Source organism: Hyperolius riggenbachi, chromosome 11, assembly GCF_040937935.1.
Source record: "Hyperolius riggenbachi isolate aHypRig1 chromosome 11, aHypRig1.pri, whole genome shotgun sequence".
Lineage (NCBI taxonomy): Eukaryota > Metazoa > Chordata > Amphibia > Anura > Hyperoliidae > Hyperolius > Hyperolius riggenbachi.
In genome coordinates this window covers 145,895,868-145,914,330 of record NC_090656.1, presented here as the reverse complement: position 1 = coordinate 145,914,330, position 18,463 = coordinate 145,895,868, and the positions used below count along the sequence as shown (strand labels likewise).

The 18,463-nt window shown below is 43.5% G+C and overlaps 1 protein-coding gene across 1 annotated transcript in view; it reads left to right on the top strand.

Moving 5' to 3' along the window:
• Window positions 1–18,463, top strand: part of STIP1 (stress induced phosphoprotein 1) — a 280,715-nt gene that overhangs the window by 95,933 nt on the left and 166,319 nt on the right. The gene's annotated exons all lie outside the window — the stretch shown is intronic.

Here is an 18,463-nt window from a genome sequence, read left to right as displayed (position 1 = left end):
TGAAGAATTTGCAACATACTTCACTGATAAAATTGACAAAATCAGAAGTGAATTCTCCATGCAGCCCTCAAATCCCACCTCCACACCTCTCATTGACTGCTCTCTAACTGCCTTCTCTACACTCTCTGAACATTCTCTCTCCTCTATAATATCCAAAGCTAATCTAACCACCTGTTCTTTGGATCCTATTCCCTCCCATTTCATTCCGCAGCTATCCTCCTCTCTCATGCCTGCACTAACATCGCTATTTAACCTGTCCCTTTCACTGGCATCTTTCCATCCCCACTCAAAAAGGCTGTTGTGACACCACTACTTAAAAAAACATCTCTAGATCCTTCCACACTTGCCAACTACCGCCTATTCTCACTTCTTCCATTTGCATCCAAACTAATTGTACGCCACATACATGCAGAATTAAGCCATTCTTTATCAGCTAACTCCCTACTTGATAAGTTCCATTCTGGCTTTCGCTTCAACCACTCCACGGAAACGGCCCTTACCAAAGTGGCAAATGACCACCTTACAGCTAAATCCAAACGTCAATTTTCCCATACTCCTCCTTCTTGATCTGTCATCCGCATTCAGTATGGTCGACCACACCTTACTCTTACAAATACTTTCAAAATGTAGGAATAAAGGGCCTCGCTCTCACATGGTTATCTTCCTACCTCTCTGAAAGGTCCTTCACAGTCTCCTACTCAGATCAGATCTCTTCTCCTCATGCTTTGTCGGGGTTCCTCAAGGCTCTGTCCTTGGTCCCCTCCTCTTTTCCATCTGCATGCACGGTCTTGGTGACTTGATCAACTCATTCGGGTTTTAATACCACCTCTATGCTGACGATACACAACTGTACCTCTCTGCCCCAGACCTTAACTCCCTCCTCAAACGTGTTCCTGACTGCTTGTCTGCTATATTCTCCTTCATGTCCTCTCGCTTCCTAAAACTTAATGTGAGTAAAACAGAACTAATAATTTATCCACCGTCTCTCTGGCCACCTCTCTGCCTAAATTAACTATAAATGTTAACACTCCCATAACTTCAGTTCCCAAAGCACGGTGCTTGGGGGTAATATTCGACTCTTCTCTCTTTTATTCCTCATCTTAACTCCATAACCAGCTCCTGCCATCTCCAACTCAAAAATATATCTCGCATCCGCCCCCTTTCTCACTCAAGACACAACCAAAATGTTAATACATGCTGTTATTTCTCGTCTGGACTACTGCAACATACTACATTCTAACAAACTGGCCCCGCTCCAGTCGGTACTGAACTCAGCTGCTTGTCTCATTCATCATTCTTCTCGATCTTCCTCTGCGGACCCTCTCTGTCAAGCTCTTCACTGGCTGCCAATTAACCAGAGGGATCCAGTTCAAACTCCTAACCCTAACCTACAAAGCTCTCCACTATCTCTCTCCCCAGTACATATCCTCACTAATTTCCAGATACAAACCTAATCGCAATCTCAGATCTGCACACGATCTTCTGTTGTCCTCCTCTAGAATCACCTCCTCACATTCACGCTTACAAGATTTTGCACGCGCTTCACCCCCTTCTCTGGAATCCCCTCCCACAACACATCCGTCACTCGACAACCTTTGTTACTTTTAAACGCTCTCTAAAAACTCATTTGTTCCGACAAGCATATGCGCTACCTTAAGCCACTTCTCTTTGTCCTAAGACCAAATTGCACTCCTACTAGGTATCCTAAAACACACTTGGCGTGATTCACAAAAGAGTGCTAACTGTTAGCACTACCATTTTTTTGCGTGAATTTTCGCATTCGTGCGCAATTAAACGGTTTCGTGTGAAATCGTTATCGTTTTTGCACGCAAACGTGAATTTTTGTGAGGAAATTCGCATTTGCACGCAAAAACGATAACTACTTTGCGCGGAAACGTTTAATTGTGCGCGAAAGACGGCCGTGCTAAGTTAGCACTCTCTTGTGAATCAAGCCCACTGCCCACTATATATATTTTATCGTATACTACCCCTCCTCTTGTCCCCCCCCCCCCCCCCCCCCCCCCATTCCCTTTAGATTGTAAGCTCGCAAGGGCAGGGCTCTTTCCCCCTTTTGTGTCTTGGAAATTATTATACATTTTATTCATCATGTTACTTTTATCACTGTCATTAACACTTCTGTATTTTGTATTCTGTATGCTGTATCATTTTTTTTTTTTTTTGTATTTTGTCACGAAATATGTATCTTGTATATTAGTGTACACCATTGTCTGTATTATGTACCCCATGTTTGTTACTTTCTTTGTACAGCACCGTGGAATATGTTGGTGCTTTATAAATCAATAATAATAAAATATATCTATATCCGCGCACGCTTGCAAAAGTATTCGGCCCCCTTGAAGTTTTCCACATTTTGTCACATTACTGCCACAAACATGAATCAATTTTATTGGAATTCCACGTGAAAGACCAATACAAAGTGGTGTACACATGAGAAGTGGAACAAAAATCATACATTATTCCAGACATTTTTTTGTACAAGTCAATAACTGCAAAGTGGGGTGTGCGTAATTATTCAGCCCCCTGAGTCAGTACTTTGTAGAACCACCTTTTGCTGCAATTACAGCTGCCAGTCTTTTAGGGTATGTCTCTACCAGCTTTGCACATCTACAGACTGAAATCCTTGCCCATTCTTCTTTGCAAAACCGCTCCAGCTCAGTCAGATTAGATGGACAGCGTTTGTGAACAGCAGTTTTCAGATCTTGCCACAGATTCTCAATTGGATTAGATCTGGACTTTGACTGGGGCCATTCTAACACATGGATATGTTTTGTTTTAAACCATTCCATTGTTGCCCTGGCTTTATGTTTAGGGTCGTTGTCCTGCTGGAAGGTGAACCTCTGCCCCAGTCTCAAGTCTTTTGCAGACTCCAAGAGGTTTTCTTCAAAGATTGTCCTGTATTTGGCTCTATCTATCTTCCTATCAACTTTGACCAGCTTCCCTGTCCCTGCTGAAGAGAAGCAACCCCAGAGCATGATGCTTCCACCACCATATTTGACAGTGGGGATGGTGTGTTCAGAGTGATGTGCAGTGTTAGTTTTCCGCCACACATAGCGTTTTGCACTTTGGCCAAAAGTTCCATTTTGGTCTCTTACCTTCTTACACATGTTTGCTGTGTCCCCCACATGGCTTGCGGCAAACGGGACTTCTTATGCTTTTCTGTTCACTATGGCTTTCTTGTTGCCACTCTTCCATAAAGGCCAACTTTGTGCAGTGCACGACTAATAGTTGTCCTATGGACAGATTCCCCCACCTGAGCTGTAGATCTCTGCAGCTCGTCCAGAGTCAACCATGGGACTTTTGACTGCATTTCTGATCAGCGCTCTCCTTGTTCGGCCTGTGAGTTTAGGTGGACGGCCTTGTTTTGGTAGGTTTACAGTTGTGCCATACTCCCATTTCTGAATGATCGCTTGAACAGTGCTCCGTGGGATGTTCAAGACTTTGGACATCTTTTTTTTTTTGTAGCCTAAGCCTGCTTTTAAATTTCTCAATAACTTTATCCCTGACCTGTCTGTTGTGTTCTTTGGACTTCGTGGTGTTGTTGCTCCCAATATTCTCTTAGACAACCTCTGAGCAGCTGTATTTGTACGGACATCAGATTACACACAGGTGCACGCTATTTAGTCATTAGCACTCAACAGGCAATGTCTATGGGGCAACTGACTGCACTCAGACCAAAGGGGGCTGAATAATTACGCACACCCCACTTTGCAGTTATTTGTATGATTATCATGTATGATTTTCGTTCCACTTCTCACGTGTACAACACTTATTTATTGTATTTGTCTTTCACGTGGAATTCCAATAAAATTGATTCATGTTTGTGGCAGTAATATGACAAAAATGTGGAAAAACTTCAAGGGGGCCAAATACTTTTGCAAACCTCTATATAGCGTATAGTACTACTGTGTGTCTCCAAATAAAATCTATCAAATTTATCAAGCTTTGCATAAACCTGCATCAATGCAGAATTCTTTCTACCTTCTTGACCATGTCTGTTAATGACACACCTACATATTGCACTTTATTGTTACAGCAGAGATGTTCATTATATATAAAAGATCCAGGTGTACGAAAAGATATAGTCACAATTTAAAGGGACTCCGAGCAGTAAATACAAAATCGGAACTTACCTGGGGCTTTCGCCACCCCATCGTAGGTCGGGAGGTCCCTCGGCGTCCCTCTGGCTCCTCTCCCAGGCCTGGCCAGAAATATCTCCCGGCGACACTGGGCCCGAGTGTCAGGCTCCTTCTTCCTGAAAGGTGACATCAGTCATCAACACGGCGTCCGGCATCACAGTACTGCGCATGCACGGTTTAATCGCACATGCGCAGTACTGTGATGACGCGAGGCAGCCTGCGTGGCGACTGATGTCACCTTTCAGGAAGGAGCCCGACACTTGGGGCCCTGGGAGAGGAGCCAGAGGAATGCCGAGGGACCTCCCGACCTAAGATGGGGTGGAGAAAGCCCCAGGTAAGTTCCAATTTTGTATATTATTTACTGCTCGGAGTCCCTTTAAAAGTACTGTACTGCTTTGTTGTAGCAGCAAAAGTAACAAAATGACAGGGGCTCGTGTATATGCTTTAACGCTCTTAAACTTACCAACTGCGCCAATTTGGTGAGGTCTACTCTAACTATGCAAAAAATACTTGTTTTTATTAGCATTCTAGTGGGAACCATTCCAAAAGCCCAAGAGTCAACTACATGGGGGGAAAAAGGACATAAAACAACTTACATTCTTACTAGCTAGTGATGTGAAGTGTAATGGTATACACCCTTGCCTGCAGTACAAAATCTAGCAGGAATTGCATAAGCTAAGCAACATTCAGGTGATAAGGTTCTGTCGGACATAAACGTAGACTGTCACCAGCAGGGGGCACCATGTGCAGTTATACCTCTCACTTTGCCCTCCACCCTAACCACTTACCTGATGATTGTGTATACTGCATCTTCCAGGACGTTATTTCCAATAGGATGTGGAGCACTCTGGATCAGTTACATGAGGGCTGCCATTGCCCATCCTTTGAGTGGAGCCATGTGCAGTTTGTTTATTCTTAGCTATCTAGGTAGTAGTGACAAATTGTTTTGACCCCTTTTACCCTTTGAAACTCTTTGCCTGACCAAAGGCGCGACTAAAGGGCCCATACACACGCTCAACAAAAAGTCTTTTAACCACTTGAGGGACCACAGTCTTTTCGCCCCCTTAAGGACCAGAGCCTTTTTTTTCTATTCAGACCACTGCAGCTTTCACGGTTTATTGCTCGGGTCATACAACCTACCACCTAAATGAATTTTACCTCCTTTTCTTGTCACTAATACAGCTTTCTTTCTGGTGCTATTTGATTGCTGGCTGCGAGTTTTACTTTTTATTATATTCATCAAAAAAGACATGAATTTTGTCAAAAAAAATGACTTAACTTTCTGTGCTGACATTTTTCAAATAAAGTAAAATTTCCTATACATTTCAGCGCGAAAGTTATTCTGCTACAGGTCTTTGATAAAAAAAAAAAACATTCAGTGTAGATTTATTGGATTGGGTAAAAGTTATAGCGTTTACAAACTATGGTGCCAAAAAGTGATTTTTCCCATTTCGAAGCATCTCTGCCTTTTCTAACCACCTGTCATGTTTTATGAGGTGCTAAAATTCCAGGATAGTATAAATACCCCCCAAATGACCCCATTTTGAAAGAAGACATCCCAAAGTATTCAGTGAGGCGTATGGTGAGTTCATAGATTTTATTTTTTGTCACAAGTTAGCGGAAAATGACACTTTGTGACAAAAAAAAAAAAAAATAAAGTTTCCATTTCTTCTAACTTGCAACAAAAAAAAAAAAAAATGAAATCTGCCACGGACTCACTATGCTCCTTTCTGAATACCTTAAAGTGTCTACTTTCCAAAATGGGGTCATTTGTGGGGTGTGTTCACTGTCCTGGAATTTTGGGGGGGCCTAATTGTAAGCACCCCTGTAAAGCCTAAAAGTGCTCATTGGACTTTGGGCCCCTTAGCGCAGTTAGGCTGCAAAAAAGTGCCACACATGTGGTATTGCCGTACTCAGGAGAAAGTAGTATAATGTGTTTTGGGGTGTATTTTTACACATACCCATGCTGGGTGGGAGAAATATCTCCGTAAATGACAATTTTTTTTTATTTTTCTTACACACAATTGTCTATTTACAGAGATATTTCTCCCACTTCCGCATGGGTATGTGTAAAAAATACACCACAAAACACATTATACTACTTCTCCTGAGTATGGCGGTACCACATGTGTGGCACTTTTTTTGCACCCTAACTGCGTTAAGGGGGCCCAAAGTCCAATGAGTACCTTTAGGATTTCACAGGTCATTTTGCGACATTTAGTTTCAAGACTACTCCTCACGGTTTAGGGCCCCTAAAATGTCAGGGGCAGTATAGGAACCCCACAAATGACCCCATTTTAGGAAGACATCCCAAGGTATGCCGTTAGGAGTATGGTGAGTTCATAGAAGATTTTTTTATTTTGTCACAAGGTTAGCGGAAATTGATTTTAATTGTGTTTTTTTCACAAAGTGTCATTTTCCGCTAACTTATGACAAAAAATAAAATCTTCTATGAACTCGTCGTCATACACCTAACGGAATACCTTGGGGTGTCTTCTTTCTAAAATGTGGTCACTTGTGGGGTTCCAATACTGCTCTGGCATTTTAGGGGCCCTAAACCGTGAGGAGTAGTCTGAAAACCAAATGCCGCAAAATGACCCTTGAAATCCTAAAGGTACTCATTGGACTTTGGGCCCCTTAGTGCAGTTAGGGTGCAAAAAAGTGTCACACTTGTGGTATCGCCGTACTCAGGAGAAGTAGTATAATGTGTTTTGTGGTGTATTTTTACATATAATCATGCTGGGTGGGAGAAATATCTCTGTAAATTACACATTTTTGATTTTTTTTAAACACAATTGTCCATTTACAGAGAGATTTCTCCCACCCAGCATGGGTATGTGTAAAAATACACCACAAAACACATTATACTACTTCTCCTGAGTACGGCGATACCACATGTGTGACACTTTTTTTGCAGCCTAGGTGCGCTAAGGGGCCCCCTAGACTACTCCTCACGGTTTAGGGCCCCTAAAATGCCAGGGCAGTATAGGAACCCCACAAGTTACCCCATTTTAGAAAGAAGACACCCCAAGGTATTCCGTTAGGTGTATGGTGAGTTCATAGAAGATTTTATTTTTTGTCACAAGTTAGTGAAAAATGACACTTTGTGAAAAAAACAATAAAAATCAATTTCTGCTAACTGTTGACAAAAAATAAAATCTTCTATGAACTCGTCATACACCTAACGGAATACCTTGGTGTGTCTTTTTTTTCTAAAATGGGGTCACTTGTGGGGTTCCTATACTACCCTGGCATTTTACGGGCCCAAAACCGTGAGTAGTCTGGAAACCAAATTTCTCAAAATGACTGTTCAGGGGTATAAGCATCTGCAAATTTTGATGACAGGTGGTCTATGAGGGGGCAAATTTTGTGGATCCGGTCATAAGCAGGGTGGCCTCTTAGATGACAGGTTGTATTGGGCCTGATCTGATGGATAGGAGTGCTAGGGGGGTGACAGGAGGTGATTGATGGGTGTCTCGGGGTGGTTAGAGGGGAAAATAGATGCAATCAATGCACTGGGGAGGTGATCGGAAGGGGGTCTGAGGGTTTGGCCGAGTGATCAAGAGCCCACACGGGGCAAATTAGGGCCTGATCTGATGGGTAGGTGTGCTAGGGGGTGACAGGTGGTGACAGGAGGTGATTGAGGGGTGTCTCAAGCTGTGATTAGAGGGGGAAAAGGATGCAAGCAATGCACTGGCGAGGTGATTAGGGCTGGGGTCTGAGGGCGTTCTGAGGGTGTGGGCAGGTGATTGGGTGCCCTAGGGGCAGATAGGGGTCTAATCTGATGGGTAGCAGTGACAGGGGCTGATTGATGGGTGATCAGTGGGTGATTAGATGGCAGAACAGATGTAAACAATGCACTTTAGAGGTGATCTGAGGGTAGGTCTGGGGCAATCTGATGGTGTGGGTGGGTGATCAGATTGCCCGCAAGGTGCAGGTTAGGGGCTGATTGATGGGTGGCAGTGACAGGGGGTGATGGGTGGCAGTGACAGGGGGTGATTGATGGGTGGCAGTGACGGAGTGATTGATGGGTGGCAGTGACAGGGGGTGATTGATGGGTGGCAGTGACAGGGGGTGATTGATGGGTGATTGACAGGTGATTGACAGGTGATATGTGGGTTATTACAGGGAAGAACAGATGTAAATATTGCACTGGCGAATTGATAAGGAGGGGTAGAGGGGGTCTGAGGGCAATCTGAGCGTGTGGGGCGGGTGATTGGGTGCCCGTAAGGGGCAAATTAGGGTCTATTCTGATGGGTAACAGTGATAGGGGGTGATTGATGGGTAATTAGTGGGTGTTTAGAGGAGAGAACAGATGTAAACACTGCACTTGGAAGGTGATCGGACGTCGGATCTGCGGGCGATCTATTGGTGTAGGTGGGTGATCAGATTGCCCGCAAGGGGCAGGTTAGGGGCTGATTGATGGGTGGCAGTGACGGGGTGATTGATGGGTGGCAGTGACAGGGGGTGATTGATGGGTGATTGGCAGGTGATCAGGGGGGATAGATGCATACAGTACACAGGGTGGTGGGGGGGTCTGGGGAGAATCTGAGGGGTGGGGGGATGATCAGGAGGGAGCAGGGGGCCGTTTAGGGTTAAAAAAAAAAATAGCAGTGACAGGGAGTGATTGATGGGTGATTAGGGGGGTGATTGGGTGCTAACAGTGGTCTGGGGGGTGGGCAGGGGGGGTTCTGAGGGGCTGTGGGCGATCGGGGGGAGGGGGGGGAATCAGTGTGCTTGGGTGCAGACTAGGGTGGCTGCAGCCTGCCCTGGTGGTCCCTCGGACACTGGGACCACCAGGGCAGGAGGCAGCCAGTATAATAGGCTTTGTATACATTACAAAGCCTATTATACTTCTTCCATGCAGCGATCCGGGTGCTAGTAACCCGCCGGCGCTTCCGAACGGCCGGCGGGTTACAGCGCGAGGGAGGCGGAGCCAGTCGCCGGCGGCTGATCGCGTCCCGAGTAACGCGATCGCCGCATAACCACGCCTGCCACCGATTAGCGTTTAGGCCCAGTCTTTGCCGCCGCTTAGCGGCTGGGGGCGGTCGTTAAGTGGTTAAATGCACAATTGTCAAACTACTTTTTGTTGTTGAAACAAACCAAAAAAGTTGTTTGCTATTGTTCAAACAACTGATAAGACGCAGCTGAAGTTAATCCAACTGTTGGATTGACTTGAGCTGCGTTTTATCAGTTGTTTGAACAATAGAAAACCACTTTTTTGGTTTGTTTCAACAACATAAGTGGTTTGATAATTGTGCATTTAAAAGACTTTTGTTGAGCGTGTGTATGAGCCTTCAAACACTTTCTCTTATCAATCAGATACCACTCTGAAATGAAACCTAAAAGGAAACTTGCCCTTCAGTGTCAGTTCACTGAGTGCTGGCAGAAGATTCTTATCCTCAATCAAAAGCCCTTAGTAACGTCGAATCAAGGAATCAAACTATAAAATCCTGACCGTGGTACCTTAAGCCCCATACACACTCAACAGCGGTCTTTTATGCAGCACAATTATCAAGCAACTTTTGTTGTGAAACAATTTGAACAACCAAAACAAGTTGCTTGCTATTGTTCAAAGAACTGATAAGAGTTAATCCAACACACTGTTCTCCTCAGAATTGTTTTCCAGCCGGGTGGCAGGAGAAAGTAGCCGGATGTGGCTAGATTATAGAATGCAGAGGCGGTGCTTTTATTGCACAACTTCTTACAGCATAGGAGGAGGTGAGTCAATGACAACTGGATGCTCACGAAAACTACCCGGCTAAAAGAGCCTGGGGAGAACACTGCAACAGCTGGATTGACGTCTTATCAGTTCTTTCAACAATAGCAAGCAACTTTTTTTTTTTTTTTTTTTTTGGTTGTTCAACTTGTTTCACAACAAAAGTTGTCTGATAATTGTACTGCATAAAAGACCGCTGTTGAGCGTGTGTATGGGGCTTCACTCCAAACAGTCTGCATAAGATCTATGCTAACACTAGTTCCCAATGATGGAGGTGCAATAGGGCACATTATTACAAATCTTCTGGGAGTGTGAAGCTATTAAAAGGGAAGTCTTATCTGTCCTAGGTCTATGATGTGGGGTCATTAGGGTCGGGTCCAGTTGGGAGTCTCCTCTTTGGACTCTTTCTTTCCCCCCCCCCTCCCCCCTACTAGTTCTCTGTGGAGCCAGGGGGCTCTCTGGAGACCTTTTTCTCTCTCCTTTTCTCTTCATATTCGATTTGAGTCTTGACATTTGTGTATGGTTTTGAAATTTTGTTCTGTAAATAAAAGATAATGTGCCTTCTTAGGAGATATTAGATACCAGGGCCCATATGCAATTTGCTTTTTCTCCTAGGAGATAATTTTTCATCTTCAATGTAAAATAACTTTTAGCACTTTGCAATGGAAAAAGTACCAAAGGGTAGGTGAAAAAGTACTGTCAAAATCATTTTGAGTATTTTCATGCTTGCTGGTGCTTTAACCACTTCACCACTGAGAGATTTTACCCCCTAAGCACCAGAGCAATTTTCACCTTTCAGCGCTCCTTCCATTTATTCGTCTATAACTTTATCATTACTTATCACAATGAAATTAACTATATCTTGTTTTTTCCGCCACCAATTAGGCTTTCTTTAGGTGGGACATTATGCCAAGAATTATTTTATTCTAAATATGTTTTAATGGGAAAATAGGAAAAATGTGGGAAAACATTTTTCAGTTTTCGGCCATTATAGTTTTTAAATAATGCATGCTACTGTAATTAAAACCGACGAAATGTATTTGCCCTTTTGTCCCGGTTATAAAACCGTTTAAATTATGTCCCTATCACAATGTTTGGCGCCTATATTTTATTTGGAAATAAAGGTGCAATTTTTTTCAGTTTTGCGTCCATCCCTAATTACAAGCCCATAGTTTATAAAGTAAGTGTTGTGCCCTCCTGACATAAATATTTTAAAAGTTCAGTCCCTAAGGTAGGAAATAGTAGGAGGCTGGGTACGTTTTTTTTTTTTTTTTTTTTCCCTCACAATGATCGCGCTGCTTAGCGGAAAAGCAGCAGATCATTGCGGGGCTTAGATCAACGAACGTAATGGATTTACCCGTGCATTGATCTCCGGGCGAGCGGCCGGCGGTGTGTTTACCCACGGGAATGCGAGCGGGAGCACGGGCAGCGGCGGGAGCGCGGAAAGTACGGATTTCTCCGTCCCTGGGGGTTGAAGGATGGAAAAAGGGACGGAGAAATTCGTACGGGCGGGGGTAAAGTGGTTAAAAAGCATGTTATTTACAAGTTGTGAAAATATCACCTAGGTGAAAACTCAGGTGAAAAAGTGAATTGCATACGGCCCCAGGGCTCTCACTCTGGTAGAACTGGAGTATTTTTAGGCACTTAACGATTTGACACACATCAAAATGTTCTAATCACAAGCTTGAAGGGATCTATGGTTCTAAGATATCAATAGTTTGGCACCCTATAAAGGCAGGCACATATTCTCTTGATAACCTCTTGGCCATTGGTCTTTTTGTATTTACGTTCTGTATATGCATTGTTACAGGTTTGCATCTTTAACCACCCTGGCGTTCAGTTTCCCCAGGATTTCCGTGCAAAAAGTGTTTCAATTAATTTCCAATAATTTGCAACCATTTTTTTTTGCAACCAATTTTTTTTTAATATTAAATTTAATACAGATTATTGTATTGAATTCAATTAAAAAAAAAAAGTGTTTTCTGCAAGATGTTGATGACGCTGTGTGACCGTGGTGTCATCAACGCCGATCAACGGGGGACATGTGATCGCTGAGGAAGAAGCAAAATCCGCCAAGGGACATGGAAGAAGACACTGGGGAAGCTATCAGAGGTACGCGACGAGGGATCAGCATGCCAATGGTGAGTATAAGACCCAGATGTATAGGTAGAAGATGTGCAGCCAGGTATAGTTAGCCAAGTATAGTTAGCCAGGTATATAGCGAGCCAGATGTTTAGCCAGGTATATAGTGAGCCAGGTGTTTAGCCAGATTTATAGGTAGCCAGATGTCCCCCTCCCGATCCTCCCCCCCCCCCCCCCCCCCCCCACAGCACGCTGTGGGTAGCGATCTGTGCTGCGGTTAGCCCTGCCCCAACCAGGAAGCGCTCCCCCGCTGCACCAAGGGGATTTGGGGGATCAGGGCCCCCCGTTAAGCCGTGGGATAGCGGCGTTTTAGCAGGGGCACTCATGCCCCTGCTAACTAGGAGGTCTAAAGGGAGATTTATTCTCGCTTCAGACTCTTTAAATCTAAAAAAAAAAAAAAAATTGTGGAGAAGCTCTTGTCGTACTGGATCGCTGGGGTCAAGCATGATGGGGTGACCTAGGTACTTTTACCGGAGGAAAGGTGCACTTGTCATATTCTAGGTGAAATCATCTGGTTACCTATACTGGAGGGGGGAGGTTGTCTGGTAATCTAAAATACCTGTACTAGGGGAAAGTTTTTAATCTGACATTTGCGTGATTTGTTGGGGGGTCATCCTCCAGTGGTTCTTTGGTTTGTACCCGAAAGCAGAGATTATAACCTCCCTCGCGGTTCATTTCTTTCTTTGTAGGTCTAAAAGCAGTACATTTTTTTTTTTTTTTTCTAAGAGTTTTAGGCCTCCAATTCTTAAGTCGTAACTCACCAAAATATGTCAGAATAAAGGTCCTGTAGACATCCAGCGTATAATAAGACTAGAACACAAAATTGTTGAAATAATTACATTCGTAAATAAACTTAAAAAATAGTGAAACTGTACAAATAAGGCACCAGGCTATACCGTATGTACATATATACCAAATACATCTCCCATGTGTGGTATATTTTTTTTTAAACGGGTAATGGCACAGAGGGCAACATCACAAATCTAGGCAGTAGAAGTATGATTCCCTTCAGACTTCACCCCCACCCCCCTGTTCTTTCAGTCTTAAGTGGCAGGCAGAGCGTAGTCAGAATCCAGGCAAAAATCTGTAGCAGTAGGCATGTTCTCTTTCTCCAGAGGCCTAGTCTCTACCCCAGGGGTTCTCAAACTGGGTGCCGCGGCACCTTGGTGCGCCTCAGGCATCTTTCAGGGGTGCCTCGGCATGCATCCCCATCCTTTATGCAATACCATCAGGTAATGCAACTGCACATTGATATACAATGTGGCTGCATTACCTGCTAGTTAGCCTTTAGTCCCCGCAACTATGGTTGAAGTTGAACATGAGAGGAATCGCAGTGCCTAAAAAGCATCACTAGCTACTTGGTATGAGTCGTCGCCTGCTAAGGGTCATAACGGCATTTCTGTAGTTGTTTTTGCCGAGGGGTGCCTTGAAAATATTTCAAAGCCATCAAGGGTGCCTTCACCCAAAAAAGTTTGATAACCACTGCTCTACCCTATATTCATATCTCTGGTACCAAAACCTACCTGCTGTGATTACCCCTACGCTTAAATGGCAAGACAGACAGGCTCGATATAAACCTGAGTCAGCCAGATTGGGACTTGATCCTCCAGAGCATCAGCAAGGCTTCTATTAATTTTGTACCTCAAAGAGAGAGCATATAAAATGTTCTATGATTGGTACAGGACTCCTCAAAAACTACTCCTGGGGCCTATTGAATCCAGACGAGTGCTTTAGAGGTTACGGGTCTCCCAGCGATCAGACCCACTGTTGGTGGTTGTTCCCTGCTGTGAGCGCATTCTGAGACGATTGCTTCCTTTTAATCTCTGCAGTCCTTGGCATCAACCTCCCCAAAAACCCCCTCGTAGCCCTCTTCCCAGATTGCAATAAACACAACGGCTCCTTCGTAATCCAGGCCTGCAGCGCTGCTCGCAAAAAACTGGAGGTCTTCCTCACCCTCCTCCTTGTATCTTCCTTGTACGTAAGATCCAGGCCATTTACCTGCTGGAAAAACTCACTTTCGACCGCTCTAGTAAAAAGTCTAAATTTAAAGACATTTGGGAACCGTGGTCAACTTGGTACGCTCTACATGGAGCTCCTTGAGTTTGCATATCCCGCTGCTCCTGTTATTTGTCTGTCAATTTGTGGCCCCAAGACATGAAGTGCCCCCTTTATTTTTTTCTTCCCCACCAAATACAGTGCTATGCCCTACCCTAGCCCACAAGTCTTATGGAGTGTTACCCTTACTTGGTCATCATATCTTCTTTTTCTCTTTATGCAATAGCTTTTGTGCAAAGGTCTATGACCTATTATAATACTGTATACGCACACGTTAAAAAAAATATCACTGTTCATATGCCCTCTACATGATTTATTTTCAATAAAAGCAAAGTTTTTTAAAAAATCTGTAGCAGTTAGGTAGACCAGCAGAAGCACTGAACTCAGCAGTTGGGAACCAAATGGCTATATTATCATGTGCTTTCAAATGAACTTATTTACCATCACTGCTATGGCAGTCATGTGACACAGGAGAGATCAAATTACAACTTGTGATTTAGAGACAAATGAGGAGGATTTAGACATGCTAAACTCTTTACATACATATAGGCTGCATTTCTCTGTTTTTCTTCTGCCCTGTGCAGGATCGGGTTTACAGGGGAGATTAGACAGTTCTACATACGTGCAGGCTGCATTTCATTTTTTTTGCCCTGTGCAAGATCGGGCCCACTTAAAATTTTTACGCTGCCCTCGATGACGTTGCGTGGACACTTAATGCCGTAAGCATTCTCCCGAACCATCGCTCTGATCGGCTGCTGGGGGTCCCAGGAAAAAAATAAAGCGGGGCACATGGGGATCCCGGTGGCCAGGAGGAGAGGCCTGAAGTCCCGCTGCACAGCACCGATCGCGAGCGGGACTCAGAAAAGCTGCTGGAGCCAAGTATTTAGCTACCCCAAGCTGAGCTTGGGATTACCGTGTCTGCCTCTTTTTTTCGAGCTCAGGGAGGTTAATTGTGTTTTAAAATTGCTGAACTCCAGCAGTGATGAAATTCCTTGTATATTACACTTTTTCACTTAACTTGGATATTAAAAAATAGGAATCGGACTAAAAGGATTAGTGTATTGACTCCACAGTGCTCCTGGTGAGCTGTACAAGTCTACTGCTCTGCTATACAAGAGCAGCATCTGCTGCTCTGCAAAGAGGGATGGAGGGCCAATGCGTGGCAAATGAGTTTGTTGTATCTTCAGGTGGAGGAGTAGCAGTGTTCTCCCCAGCCAGATGGCAGGAAAATGTAATCGGGTGGAGCGGGACAGGGTAATTCAGGGCTGGTGCTTTCACCTGGGTAATGGCCCAGGGCTCCAGAGCCATTTGGCAGGGGGACACGGAGAGATCTCACAGCACACACAGACACACACTACAGTACCCACACCACACACTACACAGTAGGCATTTCTTAGACAAAGAAAGTTTTTCTCCAGCACTGCAGCAGCATGAGGAGGAGGCGGGGCCAGTTAGCACTACAGTGGATATTAATGAGGATGAGGGGCACATGCTAGCAGCTTTCACCTCTTAGGGCTGGGGCACACAGAGCGGGTTTTCAGGCGGTTTTGCAGCAGCTTGCGGCTGCGGATACGCTTGGTTAATGTATTTCAATGCGGTGGGTCACACCAGAGTGGTAGGCATTTTGCTGCATACTCCCGGGGTGAGGCATTTTTTTTGATTGCGGAGGCGTTTCTGCCTCCAATGTAAAGTATAGAAAAAACGCAAACCGCTCTGAAAAACGGCAGTTCAGAGCGGTTTTGCAGGCGTTTTTGTTACAGAAGCTGTTCAGTAACAGCTTTACTGTAACAATATATGAAATCTACTACACCAAAACCGCAAAGGCTACAGGAAAAAAAGAAAAAGCGTTTCAAAATCTGCTAGCATTTTGCGGATCTGCTAGCGGGTTTTGGTGTGCACCAGGCCTTAGTGTGTCAGCAACAGAGAGCATGAGGAAAATAATCTGCTGTTCCAGTGTACAGTGCTGCTGCCTCCTAGAGGATGCTGCCTGAATTACATGATTCAGGTTTGCAGCATTAGTAGGCCGTTTCTGAGTGGGGAGGATTGCCCAATTGCCAAATTAGAAACTAAGTTTTTGTATACTTCTGATTCCTTTTTTCTTTTGTCGATTGCATCTAAAACAAGTTTGCTGTCTTAAAACAAAATATTTGCAATCATTCAGGTTGGAGTTATTAGATTTCTCCCAGTGCATCAGTGCTGAATACGCAATTCATCCTTTGCTTTCCCTGGAAGCTACACACACCTCTAGAGCCACTGGAATGCAGGGATGTGTCAGCTTTTTAGCACCCTCATGTATTTCACCATATATATCTCTGGGAACATTAGAGAAAACTCCTACCCTGTTCTCTGTTTCATCCTTCACTGCTCAGCCTGCTTGTTACCAGCCCTGATAAAATCCCCGACTGAACATTCAGTCTGGCTTTGCTCAGGAATCGTTATGGCGGAGTCTGTCTTCTCTGATGTATTTTCAAGCCCAAGCCTCCCCCCTTCTGGTTCTGCTTTCCTGTTCTGTATATTCACAGCATCACAGAGAGCTGCGATGGGATGGGAGGAGCTGCTAATGTAAGGGTATATTGAAACATGATTTTTTTTTTTTTTTTAAACTAGATTTGTTAGTCATAAGAGGTTTTTAGAAATGGTGGTTTCATTTTGCACACAGCCCCCTAAATAATATGCTTTTCTGATGAACTGTGTTTTGTGTGGAGTTTTAGTAAAAAAAAACACAAAATGCACACCAGAGCAGCCATAATACTAGGTATAGTATTTATTTTGTAAAATCTATTGGGATATGTTTATTTTGTGCAAAAGCGTTCATCTCTGGTTTCCTTTAAATAGAGCCACAATAATCCAACATGCATACAGACTGTTTCGGATTGGTTGATCCTCATCAGTGCATGGCATGGATTAATGTGGCTCCATGGGGTAGAACTTGAAAAAACCCAGAGTTAGGGCTGATTCACACTACAAGAGTTTTTTTAAACGCTAGAGATTTAAAATCTCTTGCTAATGCAATGCTGTGGGGGATTTTTACAAAATCACATTGCTCCAGTGTGAACACACACATAGGATAACATTAGCAAGAGCTTTTAAAACAACAAAGCTTTTAAAAAAAGCTCTTGTAGTGTAAACGAACCCTCAGAGTACCCAGCAAGCTCATTGTTAACTAGAACTCCTAGGAGTGTATAAGGGGCTAAAATGGACCAAAAAGCCCTCCTACTAAAATGCTAATACATCCAATCAGGTGTTAAAAGGAGATCAAAAAGAGAACAGCGCTAGTATCTAGATTTCTATATCTTTTTATTTGTATAATAAAAAGGTTTGTTGTTGTATATCCTTTGGATCCAATCAGGTGTTTTGAAAAATGTGTTTATTTGCTTGATCAAAAAAAAAATTACTAGGGATTTTCCCCAATAAATAGCTTCAAAAATAGTGGATACATAGCTTTAAGCCCGGTTTTAAATTAAGGGTTTGTTATATCAGACTGGTTATCACTAAGTAAAGGCTCATATACACATCAGACTATAGTCTTTGGAAAATGATAGATCACAGACCAGTCTTACCACCTTTCATGTAGTATGAGAGCCATACTCTACACAGTCTTTTCTATGGAGCTGAACTCAACATCAGAAAAAAATCTTTGCAAGATGCTGCACACACAGATGCTGTACAGACACAAAAGATAAGTATCTGCAAAAGATCTGTTCCTGCCAAAAATCCATTCCTGCAAATTGCAATGATAGTCTGAGATCTGCAGATCATCATACACACATGCTTTAACTGACATTCATCTGCAGATCAGATCCACCAGGATGGATTTTCAGATCTGCGGATGATTGCTTGATCTGCAGATGAATGTCAGTTAAAGCATGTGTGTATGATGATCTGCAGATCTCATAGACTATCATTGCAATTTGCAGGAATGGATTTTTGGCAGGAACAGATCTTTTGCAAATACTTATCTTTTGTGTCTGTACAGCATCTGTGTGTGCAGCATCTTGCAAAGATTTTTTTCTGATGTTGAGTTCAGCTCCATAGAAAAGACTGTGTAGAGTATGGCTCTCATACTACATGAAAGGTGGTAAGACTGGTCTGTGATCTATCATTTTCCAAAGACTATAGTCTGATGTGTGTATGAGCCTTTAGGGAGAAAGCCGGCACATCCAATATAATGCTTTGTTTTTGTATAAAAGCAGCCGTATTTTGCTGTTTTAATACAAAACGAATAGTTATATTAGATGTGCCAGCTATGTCCCTTACTTAATGTCATAGGGGGCATCATCCCTCTTTTGCAAGATGCAACATTCCCTAGTTTCATCATGGTCTAATCCACTTGTGTTTGCAAGACAACACAAACCTACTGTATACAGGTTATCACTAAGATTTATTTATT